The sequence below is a fragment of the Salmo salar genome, chromosome ssa16 (assembly GCF_905237065.1).
Source record: "Salmo salar chromosome ssa16, Ssal_v3.1, whole genome shotgun sequence".
NCBI classification, from domain to species: Eukaryota; Metazoa; Chordata; class Actinopteri; order Salmoniformes; family Salmonidae; genus Salmo; species Salmo salar.
Window position 1 is genome coordinate 77,452,281 of NC_059457.1, and position 13,544 is coordinate 77,465,824.

General features: G+C 44.2%; 1 protein-coding gene across 2 annotated transcripts in view; it reads right to left on the reverse strand.

The window, feature by feature from the left end:
* The window catches only part of LOC106574938 (interleukin-1 receptor accessory protein-like 1-B), a 332,683-nt gene extending 319,471 nt beyond the window's left edge, over positions 1-13,212 (reverse strand). For both annotated transcript variants that reach the window (XM_045697956.1, XM_045697955.1), the window contains exon 1: positions 12,411-13,212. The gene's annotated coding sequence lies outside the window, so the exon portion shown is untranslated. The remainder of the gene's footprint in view (positions 1-12,410) is intronic.
* Between the last annotated feature and the right edge of the window lie 332 nt (positions 13,213-13,544).

The window sequence follows — 13,544 nt, forward strand, 5'->3', positions numbered from 1 at the left end:
TACACACTCTCTCCCTGAACCCACTTTAACCCTTGGCCTACAATTGCCTCGCCCCTGTGGAAATCGAATTAACATAATTGAAAAAGTCACCATCAAAATACGCCTGTTTAAGCTAGAGATTCAGTATTCGTTTTTTTTGTTGCATGGGCTGCCTCTCAATCCACTGCATCTGCCGATATTGCCCTTCCGCATCTGCAGTGAAAGGTGGCAGAGCTGGAGTGGTGTTTGTCAGACCATGAGACATCCTGAAAATCGGATTTGTTGTTCTATGTAGTGAATCTGTTATTCAATGCGTTTGTATTGGTTAATTAACAACAGTAATGCCAAACTAAAACTATTAAATAAGTTAGCCCCCCCGGCTTAGACAGGGCTTAGATTCTAAAGGGTTAAATGGACAAATTCCAGGCTTAGTGCTGTGTCCAGGGTAACTACTGATCGATCTAAGGACTGCAACTTATAGGTATAGTTATGAGTCTGTATTGCTGGGGAGCACAACTCACTAACGCCCTTGAGTTCAACAGCCCTGCTTAGTTCCTCCCTGGCAATCACTATAATGAATATCGCTGATTGGCTGGGCGGTGCACACACCTGGGTTCCCATGTAGAAATCAGACCCCAGGAGTGAAATCAGCTAGACTGTGGACCTGAAAAGCTGTGCATGCTGTTATAGTGTAGGTCCCAGGGCTTCCAGTTCCACCACGGGCCGGAAACAGCACGAAACAGCATGAAATAGAGTACAATGCCTCTTTGTGGCTGGCGCCATTCTCTACCACTGCACTTAACTAGTGTGACACCTTGTTGAAAACTTGAATCCTTTGCAGAAAGCGAAGGCACCACAGGTGGGTCAATACTTGAGATTGAAATTTCTCATGAGGTGCAAGGTATTGTATTTTACCTGAAAATGGTGAAATAACACATTTTTGCTACCGCTTCTATGAGTGACATGTTCTAATAGAGTCAAGTTAACCAATTTAAAAATCACAGCCAATTTCCTTCTACATGGTGTCAAAATAGAAAATGATATAGTTGTTTCCACTTCTACTCTGTCTCTCCAATTGAATCCTGCAGAGTGGGGAAAAGTTCTCTAGTTGGTGAATGATTTGAATGATTTGTATTCTTCTGTGAAGCCAGAGAGAGTGATGCAACTGTGAGCCAGTGGGCTCAAGTCTCCCGGCCATTGGGGTTCAGGGTTAATAAGCAGGAGGTGCAGAGCACTGTTCTAACACCACCTGCTACAGCTTCCCAAAAATGGCCCCTCAGCTTATTTAGATGAATCACCTAGAGAAGTCCTGTGTGACACAATCAGTGGAGTGGACCCCAAAATGGCCACCTCATGAGGCAATAAGGACTTCATTTCCCATAAGCGCTTTGTGTGCCAGGCAAGGAGTACTATTGCTGCTTTCGTTAATAGGGAAGTGGATGTCCAATTAAATAGACTTGATGCAGAGGTGAAGGCCTGTATTCTGACAATATGAGAACTGCTGGTCACGTGGCCAGGACAGGGGGAGACTTTATTTTGAGTGAATCACAGAGAGAATGGGGAGAGAACAATTTACAGGCAGCTTGCTATTTTCTCTTGTGGGGAAAAGACACAGAGCAATCTGACCCGATTTGTCCACTTCTGAAATAACAGTGAGAGTGATGTCTGTAACAAGTCCCCTGTTCCCACCTGACAAGAACAAGACTTACTCTCTGCTGTTTCAGCGAAGTCTAAAATAAAGTTTTATATACACTTAATCATTGGCAATTCATTGCCCTTAGTGGTTGTAATTTTCCTTGGTTCAAGCTAAGAAGCTTTTAAAGTCAACATGGATGAAGTTTTAATTTCATAATGTATCTCAATGCTACAGTGATTAAATGCATGGCAATGATGCTAGATCTCAAGCATTACCCGTTACAAACTCACCTCTCCAAAAAGCTTCCAGGAAGGCAGCAGTGCTCAGTCAGTACCGATATTCACTTTGGAGGTGACAGGAGATAGCTATACATCATCAGCAACACAGCACACACACCACATAGCCCTAATTTGAAATCCAATTCACTACAGATTCACCCCCCCCCATCCTTATCAACCTCTGCTACTTCTCTGCTCTGCTCTACCAATCGTTTCAGCTCAATAAAACCTGAGAAAACAGGACCTGGAGGACTCCTGTTCAATCCCCCTCAGATCTCTGACCTGCCTGCTAACGCCCTCTGTATGCCAGCTCGGCCCAGCCAGAGCCGAGCGGCAGGGAAATAAAGATAAAACTAATGAAGTCTTCTTATTGGATAGGCCGTGGCGGGTGAGGGGGCTCAGGGGTCCAGGGGAGAGCCCGGCTGTAGCCCCGTCCTGAGGATGAAAACGGAGGCTGCTGAGGACAAGAGAGAGGAAAGGGAGGCGGGGATAAATCATCCCCAGGAGAAGAGGAGTGAGGGGAGAGCAGAGCTTCTGTCAGTACTGTAGCCTCCCCTCCACACCGACCGCATGTTTAATAAAAGATAAACCATCCATCTCAAATCTCTCCTCCAAACACACAGTACAGCTCAGACCGCTCGCTCGCTGCCACACTATTGAAATTGCACACCTGCATTATTCAGGCAACGCATTAGGCTTTATGGCCCATTCTTTCCCCTTGCTGAGCAAGACTCAGCTCAACCCTTTGACATGGAAATGACAGAGCTGTTCAGACATAGTTTACAACCCCAAAATCACAGTTTCCATGAACTTTAACAAGAGAGCTCACGACACTAAACAAGTATGTTAATTCATATAGAATTGTCCATAGAAAGATATTATATTGTATAAGAGAACTTCATTTCCCCTGAGTTCTGTCAACAGTACAAATAATAATATTATATTCTATAGGAAGGAGCACTTCATTTCTCTTGAGTTCTGTCAACAGTACATAGAAAGATATTATATTGAATAAGATACCTTCATTTCTCTTGAGTTCTGTCAACAGTACATAGAAAGATATTATATTGTATAAGATACCTTCATTTCTCTTGAGTTCTGTCAACAGTACATAGAAAGATATTATATTGAATAAGATACCTTCATTTCTCTTGAGTTCTGTCAACAGTACATAGAAAGATATTATATTGAATAAGATACCTTCATTTCTCTTGAGTTCTGTCAACAGTATATAGAAAGATATTATATTGTATAAGATACCTTCATTTCTCCAGAGTTCTGTCAACAGTACATAGAAAGATATTATATTGTATAAGATACCTTCATTTCTCCAGAGTTCTGTCAACAGTACCAAGATATTATTCTGTATGAGAGAACTTCATTTCTCTTGAGTTCTGTCAACGGCACAAAGATATCATACTGTATAAGAGAACTTAATTTCTCTTGAGTTGTGTCAACAGTATAAAGAAAGCTATGATATTGTATAAGATAACTTTATTTCTCATATTGTATAAGATAACTTTTTGTCACCAGTACAAATAAATATAGTATATTGTATAAGATCACTTCTACTGAGTTCCGTCAACAGTACAAAGAAAGATATTATAGTGTACAAGAGCACTTCATTTCTCCAGAGTTCTGCAAACTTTTCCAGAAAAGGAGAGAGACCAACCTATCCAGCAGCCGTCACCTGTCTCCGTTTTATCCCGCCATCCAAAGTCCCCTCCATCCACTACACTTGACACCAAGAGAAACCTCTTCAGATCCAATCATCCCACTCAAATGGGACTTGACACTGTTCCCTACTGAGGGCCAATCTAGTTGGGAGGAGACACCCACCCCTCCACTCCACTCATTAAAGGAGAGGGGGGGGGGATATGGCTGACAGGCAGGCAGGTAGGTGGGACGAGGGCCAAGGAGGAAGTAGCTGGAAGCCAGGATGATTGATATAAGGCTGTCTTCTAGAGCTGGTATACTGCTCCATCATCCATCAGTAGGATCAACTCAGTCTGCTGGGGAGGAAACTGAAACACAGCAGCTGGTGAACTGTGAAACAGACTTCTACTACTGTTATTCCAAAGGATATGCACACTGATGACTGCAGTAGATTGCATGTGTTAGGGTGGTGGGAGGAGGAGGGATAGGGCGAGAGGCGGTGAATTGTAAAATTGGCTGGCTACAGTACTACAGTACAAGAATAGGTCCCATTCCTAGGAGTACAATAGCTCCTAATGCTAATTTCTATTGTCAGATACCTTTTCTGCTGAATGATACCAATATATATGCATTATATAATCCTGTAACATCGTGAGGCTTCCCATGATAGAATCGCAGCTTCCTCTGAGCATGGCTGGAAAGTGGACTTACTGGTCTTCATTATTAACATGTAAACATAAATGGAGGGTTGTTACTCAACATACACACACGTAACAATTCCTACATTCCCTCAACTGGATGAAGATAAGCATGCCTGAAACTGGAGGCTTACTGAACCACTGCCCTCACGTTCACATTTAATAAGCCAAAACACTGTAGAGCCACAAGGGCGTCACATGATGGTCTCAGAGGGTATAGCCCCAGGGGGAGCGGAACACGGAACTAGAACTCCAGCCACCTAACAACCGGTTCAATGGCTCGCTCAATGGAAAACAGAGGGAAAAGACACAGTAGGAACCCAAGGCAAAAAAAGGTCAATTTGTCTGCTGAAAAGTCAACCCGAAGAACCAGACAAGTGTTGGGGCTGAAAGAGCCAGGGAGTGGGGAGGGAAAACTGTGTTGGAGTTACTATAGACCTGAATTTGCTGACCGGCATATATATATATATATATATATATGCACTGCTCAAAAAAATAAAGGGAACACTTAAACAACACAATGTAATTCCAAGTCAATCACACTTCTGTGAAATCAAACTGTCCACTTAGGAAGCAACACTGATTGACAATAAATTTCACATGCTGTTGTGCAAATGGAATAGACAACAGGTGGAAATTATAGGCAATTAGCAAGACACCCTCAATAAAGGAGTGGTTCTGCAGGTAGGGAACACAGACAACTTCTCAGTTCCTATGCTTCCTGGCTGATGTTTTGGTCACTTTTGAATGCTGGCGGTGCTTTCACTCTAGTGGTAGCATGAGACGGAGTCTACAACCCAGACAAGTGGCTCAGGTAGTGCAGCTCATCAAGGATGGCACATCAATGCGAGCTGTGGCAAGAAGGTTTGCTGTGTCTGTCAGCGTAGTGTCCAGAGCATGGAGGCGCGACCAGGAGACAGGCCAGTACATCAGGAGACGTGGAGGAGGCCGTAGGAGGGCAACAACCCAGCAGCAGGACCGCTACCTCCGCCTTTGTGCAAGGAGGAGCAGGAGAAGCACTGCCAGAGCCCTGCAAAATGACCTCCAGCAGGCCACAAATGTGCATGTGTCTGCTCAAATGGTCAGAAACAGACTCCATGAAGGTGGTATGAGGGCCCGACGTCCACAGGTGGGGGTTGTGCTTACAGCCCAACACCGTGCAGGATGTTTGGCATTTGCCAGAGAACTCCAAGATTGGCAAATTCGCCACTGGCGCCCTGTGCTCTTCACAGATGAAAGCAGGTTCACACTGAGCACGTGACAGACGTGACAGAGTCTGGAGACGCCGAGGAGAACGTTCTGCTGCCTGCAACATCCTCCAGCATGACCGGTTTGGCGGTGGGTCAGTCATGGTGTGGGGTGGCATTTCTTTGGGGAGCCGCACAGCCCTCCATGTGCTCGCCAGAGGTAGCCTGACTGGCATTAGGTAGCGAGATGAGATCCTCAGACCCCTTGTGAGACCATATGCTGGTGCGGTTGGCCCTGGGTTCCTCCTAATGCAAGACAATGCTAGACCTCATGTGGCTGGAGTGTGTCAGCAGTTCCTGCAAGAGGAAGGCATTGATGCTATGGACTGGCCCGCCCGTTCCCCAGACCTGAATCCAATTGAGCACATCTGGGACATCATGTCTCGCTCCATCCACCAACGCCACGTTGCACCACAGACTGTCCAGGAGTTGGCGGATGCTTTAGTCCAGATCTTGGAGGAGATCCCTCAGGAGACCATCCGCCACCTCATCAGGAGCATGCCCAGGCGTTGTAGGGAGGTCATACAGGCATGTGGAGGCCACACACACTACTGAGCCTCATTTTGACTTGTTTTAAGGACATTACATCAAAGTTGGATCAGCCTGTAGTGTGGTTTTCCACTTTAATTTTGAGTGTGACTCCAAATCCAGACCTCCATGGGTTGATAAATTGGATTTCCATTGATTATTTTTGTGTGATTTTGTTGTCAGCACATTCAACTATGTAAAGAAAAAAGTATTTAATAAGATTATTTCGTTCATTCAGATCTAGGATGTGTTGTTTAAGTGTTCCCTTTATTTTTTTGAGCAGTATATATATATATATATATATATATATATCTCCCCCTCTCCCTCTCCCTCTGTCCCTCTCTCCCTCCCTTTCGCTCTCTCCCTCCCTTTCGCTCTCTCGCTCCCTTTCTCTCTCTCTCCCTGCCTCCCTCTCTCCCTCCATCGCTCCCTCCTTCCAATCAGTACCCCCTCTGCCTACTGTTTGCTGCTCTGATTGTATCATCTCTGAGTGGCCCCATGTCCTGAAATGGAGCCAGCACCAGCAATCAAGACTAAACTGACAGGATAAGGAGGATTGGAAGGGAGGGGTCTAGTTACCATGGAGAGCACGACAGGAACAACACATATTTACTGCATTGACAAACAATGTGGGAAAAAACACTCCATGTGAGCAAGGCGGGATTCAATATCGGAGGACAAGGAGAGGCGACTCCCCAGGCCCTTCTCATAAAGTGGCCCAATAAATCAGGGCCTATTGAGGGCCACTCTCGCTGGGGTTCGTGGGGATATGTGGAGGGCCCATGGAGAACGCTGGCTCTCGCCAAGGAACGGCTTCGCAGTCGAATTCGCAGTTGACACAGCAGCAGCATTCTGGGAAAGAAACAGGGCCCATAAATAACACGACATTCACATCTAGACCACAGCTCTGGTATTTGTTTAGCAACACAACTACAATAATGTGTTCCCCTTTGTCATTGACTAGCCTAGGGTGAAAAATACATGAAATTAACAACACAGTGTTGTGAATGAGGAGTCTTAAGAAACGGCATGTGAACACATGCTCTCTGTGTAATTGGACACTTCGCTCTTGAGGATATATCATTGGTCAGGAACGCTGAGTTGGTGCATGTTGTCTTCTACTTCCTGTAGTGGAGAGACATTCAGCTGGCAGCACAACATATCCAAGGTCTCTGTTCATTTTAAACGCAGGCAGGTTGTGAGGGAAGGTTTATCTCTGCGGTAATGCGCTGTGTGTCACTACGGAGTCTTCATGAACGGGTCAGCAGCGCTCCGAATGGAGAAGGGAGAAATTGAAGGAAAAATTGCCCATTTTGCTTTTTACCCGCGTGACAATTTTCATCTCCTTTCACACGCCTATCTCCCAACTATTAAAAAAACATTGTCTTCATCCTCTAAGACTGCTTTAGGATCACATGCAAACATTGCAGGGATACAGCTTTGGGAGAAAAGGGGTGAAAATGATAATTCCATCATCCAGGCCAGCTCCTGGACTGCACGCTCTATCTCTGACAAATCATCAGCTTTTTATTTTCCTTGCCTCAAGCTTTCAAAAAAATAGATAGAAGGAAGAAAAAAAATTGATTACACCTTAGAATGCAATTTCATCTGTGGGGAGTAGGACTACACTTTCATCGCTTCAATCTTTATTTCAGTGTGTGAAACAATTGACCAGTTTTTCATCGTCTAGCAGTTCCTCTGGGAGGTTCCCCATATGTTTCCTGAGCTACAATATAAACAGACAGTTGGAAAACGATTCCATTACGACTTTTATGTAGCTACATTAGCTTGTCTCTGTTATGATAGGGCTGCCAAAACACTCAAAGGCTAAATAAAGTCAAGCTGCTGATTCCATGGTTGGATGTGTACCATACACTCACACTGCCTACCTGACAGAGAGATAGAAGCTTGGATAGCTTCATTTCTGTAGAGAGATGGTATTTTTTTTATCTCGATCTGAGATCGCCTGATCTAAAGAAATAAGAGAGAAAATGTGTTTTGCTGTTGGCCTCCACTGAATGATAATCAGACAGAGGGCTTTGAGAAGAGCAGTGGAGAGCTGTAGGGCCACAATTGTATAGAGGGGCCTATTTTGAAGCACAAGTGTTTTTATAAAGACTACATCCCTCCAACAAAGTCTGTTTAGATGATTTCCATTTCCAAGGGTTCCTTTTAGTTCCCTCTCTGCTACTCAGAAAGATATTTCTAATGAATTGTAGCAGCATGAATGGGACAGTACAGACAGGCTGAAACAGTGACTTGGTATTCATACAGCTGCCTTGTCTTAGATGTTCTATGGGCTCAGTGACTGATGCTTGGACATCTAGTAATCTACCTGATCTATCAAACATGTCTTTACATGGAGAAAATGCTGCCAGTGAAAATAAATAGCTCAGTGTCAGATCAATAGCCTCTGATTGCTTTAATGTGGATCTAGGATTTGTTTTAAATACTTGGGTGGAAAAGAGGCTGAAAACTCATCTAGGGAATTGGATTTCTTTCAAGATTTCTTCTGGGAAGGCTTTCCACTAGATGTTGGAACATTGCTGCGGGGACTTGCTTCCACTCAGCCACAAGAGCATTAGTGAGGTGATAATTAGGACTGGCTCACAGTTGGCATTCCAATTCACCCCAAAAGTGTCCGATGGGGTTGAGATCAGGGCTCTTTGCAGGCCAGTCAAGTTCTTCCACACCGATCTCGATAAACTATTTCTGTATGGACCTCGCTTTGTGCACGGGGGCATTGCCATGCTGAAACAGGAAAGGGCCTTCCCCAAACTGTTGCCACAAAGTTGGAAGCACAGAATAGTCTAGAATGTCATTGCAAGGTTTCCCTTCACTGAAACTAAGGGTCCTAGCCCGAACCATGAAAAACAGCCACAGACCATTATTCCTCCTCCACCAAACTTTACAGTTGGAACTATGCATTGGGGCAGGTAGGGTTCTCCTGGCAACTGCCAAACCCAGATTCGTCCGTCGGACTGCCAGATGGTGAAGCGTGATTCATCACTCCATAGAACGCATTTCCAGTGCTCCAGAGTCCAATTGCGGCGAGCTTTACACCACTCCAGCCGACACTTGGCTTTGCGCATGGTGATCTTAGGCTTGCTCAGCCATGGAAACCCATTTTAATGAAGCTCCCGACAAACAGTTACTATGCTGACGTTGCTTCCAGAGGCAGTTTGGATCTCGGTAGTGAGTGTTGCAACCAAGGACAATGCTCCCGTTCTGTGAGCATGTGTAGCCTACCACTTTGCGGCTGAGCCGTTGTTGCTCATAGACGTTTCCACTTCACAATAACAGCCCTTACAGTTGACCTTGGCAGCTATAACAGGGCAGAAATTTGACTAATTGTTTTGTTGGAAGTCAAGTTGAAAGTCAAGTTGAAAGTCACAGCTCTTCAGTGAGGCCATTCTACTGCCAATGTTTGTCTATTGAGATTGCATGGCTGTGTGCTCAATTTTATACACCTGTCAGCAACGGGTGTGCCTCAAATAGACAAATCCACAAATTTTAAGGGGTGTCCACATACTTTTGTACCTACAGTGAATAGTGTTTTTAATGGCTTACAATGCGTATTCTATAGGCTTACAACCCACTGTGCAAAAACAGGTTGAATCAACATTGTTTACAAGTCATTTAAACCACAGAAAATATTGAAACAATGTGGAAAACTGCTTGGATTTGCAAAAAGTAATCCCCTTAAGGGATTTTTTTTTTACCCAACTTTTAACCTAAATCCAATGACATGGTGACAATTTTTATGGCTTCTCTCTCCATCACTCTCTCCCTCTCGCTCTCTCTCCCTCCCTCTCCGTCTCTCTCTCTTTTCTCACATTCTTTCTTTCTCTCTATCTCCATCCCTCCTCTCAATCCCTCCATCTCTCACCCTCCCTAGCTCCCTCTCTCTCCCCCTTCTCTCTCTCCTTCTCTCATTTCTTCTCCCCTCAAAGCCAGTGTTCTTTCATTTCCATCAGAGTCTTATTAATGTAATCTAATAACAACGATAAAGGCGCCCCTTCCCTCAGTGCCTCCCTCACAAATCCTAACCAATTGTTCCAATCACTCCTCAGCACTGAGCCAATGTTCCATAGCCAGACACCCTTATTTCCCACAACATTAATGAACATCATTTGAAAGCCTTTGACTCTCTCTCTGCCACTTGACTGCAGGTTGGGGGTGGAGCCTCGGTTACAGCTCCTTCAAAATGAAAAGTATCAATCAAGGAGGAGATCAGTGGTTATGATGGCTCCCCTGAACATATGCAGATGCTAACCAGAATGCATGCATGCAACCAATGTGATAATGAGCCCGGAAATCTCCGGTGCTGTCTTGTGGTCCTTCAAATCATACATTTGGATGCTTATTGTGTCATTACTGGACATACAGTATTAAAAATACACATTATATTTGAATGATGTGGGTGTTAATGTAACAAAATGCAACTAATGCAGGAATTGAATTGAAATGGATGAATCATTCAAATCTGACGAGCGTCTATATTGTCAAATCTCTATATCAATGACTGTGTGAAGCATTCAAGCCAGCTCAATATCTGACCACCGGGCCTTCCTTCCCACTGGGCACAGACTTCAATGAAATGTCTATTCCATGTTGGTTCAACGTAATTTCATTGAAACGACTTGGAAACAACGTTTATTCAACCAGTGTATGGCCAGCGGGTTAAGAAGCATGTCTTCTGCAACGTTGTTGGTGTGTTTGAATCAACCCAAAGGAATTGAGTGAAAGCAGCAGGAGACGCATTGAAAATCGTTTTGTCCTGTCTGCCTTGAGCAACTTCATTTCTCTCCCTTGGTCCTGTATTGATGATCGGGTTTCAATATACACTTGGCATACATCTTGAATGCACACGATATAGGCTAGCTAGAGAAAAATTGCATGTCCAGCCAAATAAAGTGAATTTGACCGTTTTGGTGCAGTAGGTCTGCTTGAGGCAGACATCTGTGTTGTAACCTACACATGCAGGGGTGTATTCACTAGGAACCAAACCGAACCAAACGGAACGAAACGGGGAGGGACCTGCCTGGATTTGTCCAATAGAAACTCTTGCTTTAGTCCAAACTGTTTGCAACGGTTTGGACTAATGATTACACCCCAGGCTAATACTCTTCTCTTCAATCTGTCGACTCTCTGGGAGCTGTCATTTCAGCACCACGGGTTAAACAGCACTTGAATGTTGCTTATGTCGACCTTGTCATATTTGGGGGGTCTGGGATGTGAGAGAAACTGTGCATCCATGATCCCTTCACCGGCCCATATACATTGACGGCACAGTGGCTAAAACCTAGTGGTTTAGTGGTTAATCCAAAATCCAAATCGTAATTTTCCTGAGCTATGTGTCAGTCACTTTCATTTCAAGGTGGAATTCACTGGTGACCTACTCGCACACTTCACATGAACGAACAGATCAATGCCGCGCGCGTCTTCCAATGATTTGGGGATTTAGTTCACCATCTGCAGCTGAGGATGCGCACACGCATCTTTCCAACGCCACACAACTTTGCAACCTGCCGTTACGCCATAGTCTAAACAGGCTATATCTTAAATTCCCTATCTGTTGAAATATCCTATTTGTAAAATGTATTAAAGGTAACACAACTACAGCTAACGGTTTGCATATAATGAGTCTACATTCTCCATCATGGACACACACAAGCACGCACTAACGCGAACGCACACACACATATATGCACGCACACACGTTTATGATCAGAGACATGATTGTTTCACTCTTGCCATAAAATCTTTCTATTTTTCAGCAATAATGTGCCATTGCTGCAGTGCACATTTATTTTCACTGAGTTACAACTTTTAACAGATATAAATAACGTTCAAATCAATTACAGTAGGCTTATCAAGCAGCGAAATGTAGCCTATTACAGTAGGCTTATCAAGCAGCGAAATGTAGCCTATTACAGTAGGCTTATCAAGCAGCGAAATGTAGCCTATTACAGTAGGCTTATCAAGCAGCGAAATGTAGCCTATTACAGTAGGCTTATCAAGCAGCGAAATGTAGCCTATGCGCAATGAACATTACACAATTTCAAACATCCCCAAAGAGTGCTCTAGTGCCCAACGCATACGAATCTGTGCGTAACGAGCTGTAGAAACGAAAAATCCTTACAATGCACATAAACTGCTGCGAGGTGGAGAACTCGAGAGACTAAAGGCACAGCTACTATGGAAGGAGCTCATTCAAATTGCTACATATAACATTCAGGTTTCACAAAAAATCTGAATGTTTTTCATGGTAAAAAGGTAGAAGAGCCTCCTGACCATAGAACCAATATGTTGCATTGAGTACATTTACATGTTTTAATCAAGAAACTTTATATCGCTGCACTGACAATAAAACATATGAACTTACCCACAAGCAGTTTCCAAAATGATCCTATTCCACTGTCAGTTCAGATCATAAAAGCTCACCATCACAATGCCGGTGTAGGCTAATGCTAATAACACGCCTCGTCTCCTTATACAACGGTCGTTGAACAATATGCCTAATACACAGCTATCCCATTCACGCAAAAGCCAAGTTGTCCACAGGGAGGTCTAATCCAAAGAACATATGCATATCATCTGTTTTTTTCAGTGCCGAATAAAAAAGGTGCAGATGGTCACTTGAAAATAATATTGAGACCGACGGCGGTGGGAAAATCTACTATGACAGGAGAAAAAGGTTGACCTATAATGAAGGAGAAAATCAAACATTCCAGACTGCCGATCCTTGGTTATAAATAGTCACCCAAACCTCTCCGCTGCGAAACACACCATTTCTGCACCCAAAAAACTCGTGCGGTCCTCACAGGTTGCAGCACGGCAGAGAGCTATCTATTATGTAGGCTATATTTCACAAGTATTCTGTAATACCACGTCCGATTAGGTTTTCCTTCAGTGTACCGCTATGCGAACACTCACAATCCGAGCTTGATGGATCCGTCCTCCAAGTCCAAGAGCCCGCGCAGAGTCCTCGTGCACCAACAGACTCACTGGGGGAAAAATTCCTTGGATGGAGAAAACAGATGCGCATACAGTCCAAATATGAAACTAGAAATACAGGTCTGAATAGTATTTTCCTTGCAGTTAATTTGCACTTAGTGGTGCATTTCCAGACACCAGATTCATTTCCCCGCCCTCGCTAGACCGCAGTCACTATGTGGACCGGTAGGCAATGCAGTTCTCAAGTTTAAAGATAGACGTACTGCCGCCCAATGGAAAAAAAATGATACGATTCTAGTCAGACTCACACGACCCAGACCAACCGTCCACTATTACTACATTTATCTATCGAGTCACCTTTGCATAGGCCAGTGGTTCCCAAACTGTGGGACGTGTGAGTGGTAGGTTGGGTAGTGGGGTAGTGCATCATCAGTATCCCTCTTGTCATGTCAATTATTGTGTACATTAGAGCAGGGTTTCCCAATCTCGGTCCTGGGGGGGGGGGTGTTCTCCAATGCTGGAAGGGGGGCCTGATTGAAATCATTTGGGAACCCATGGCATA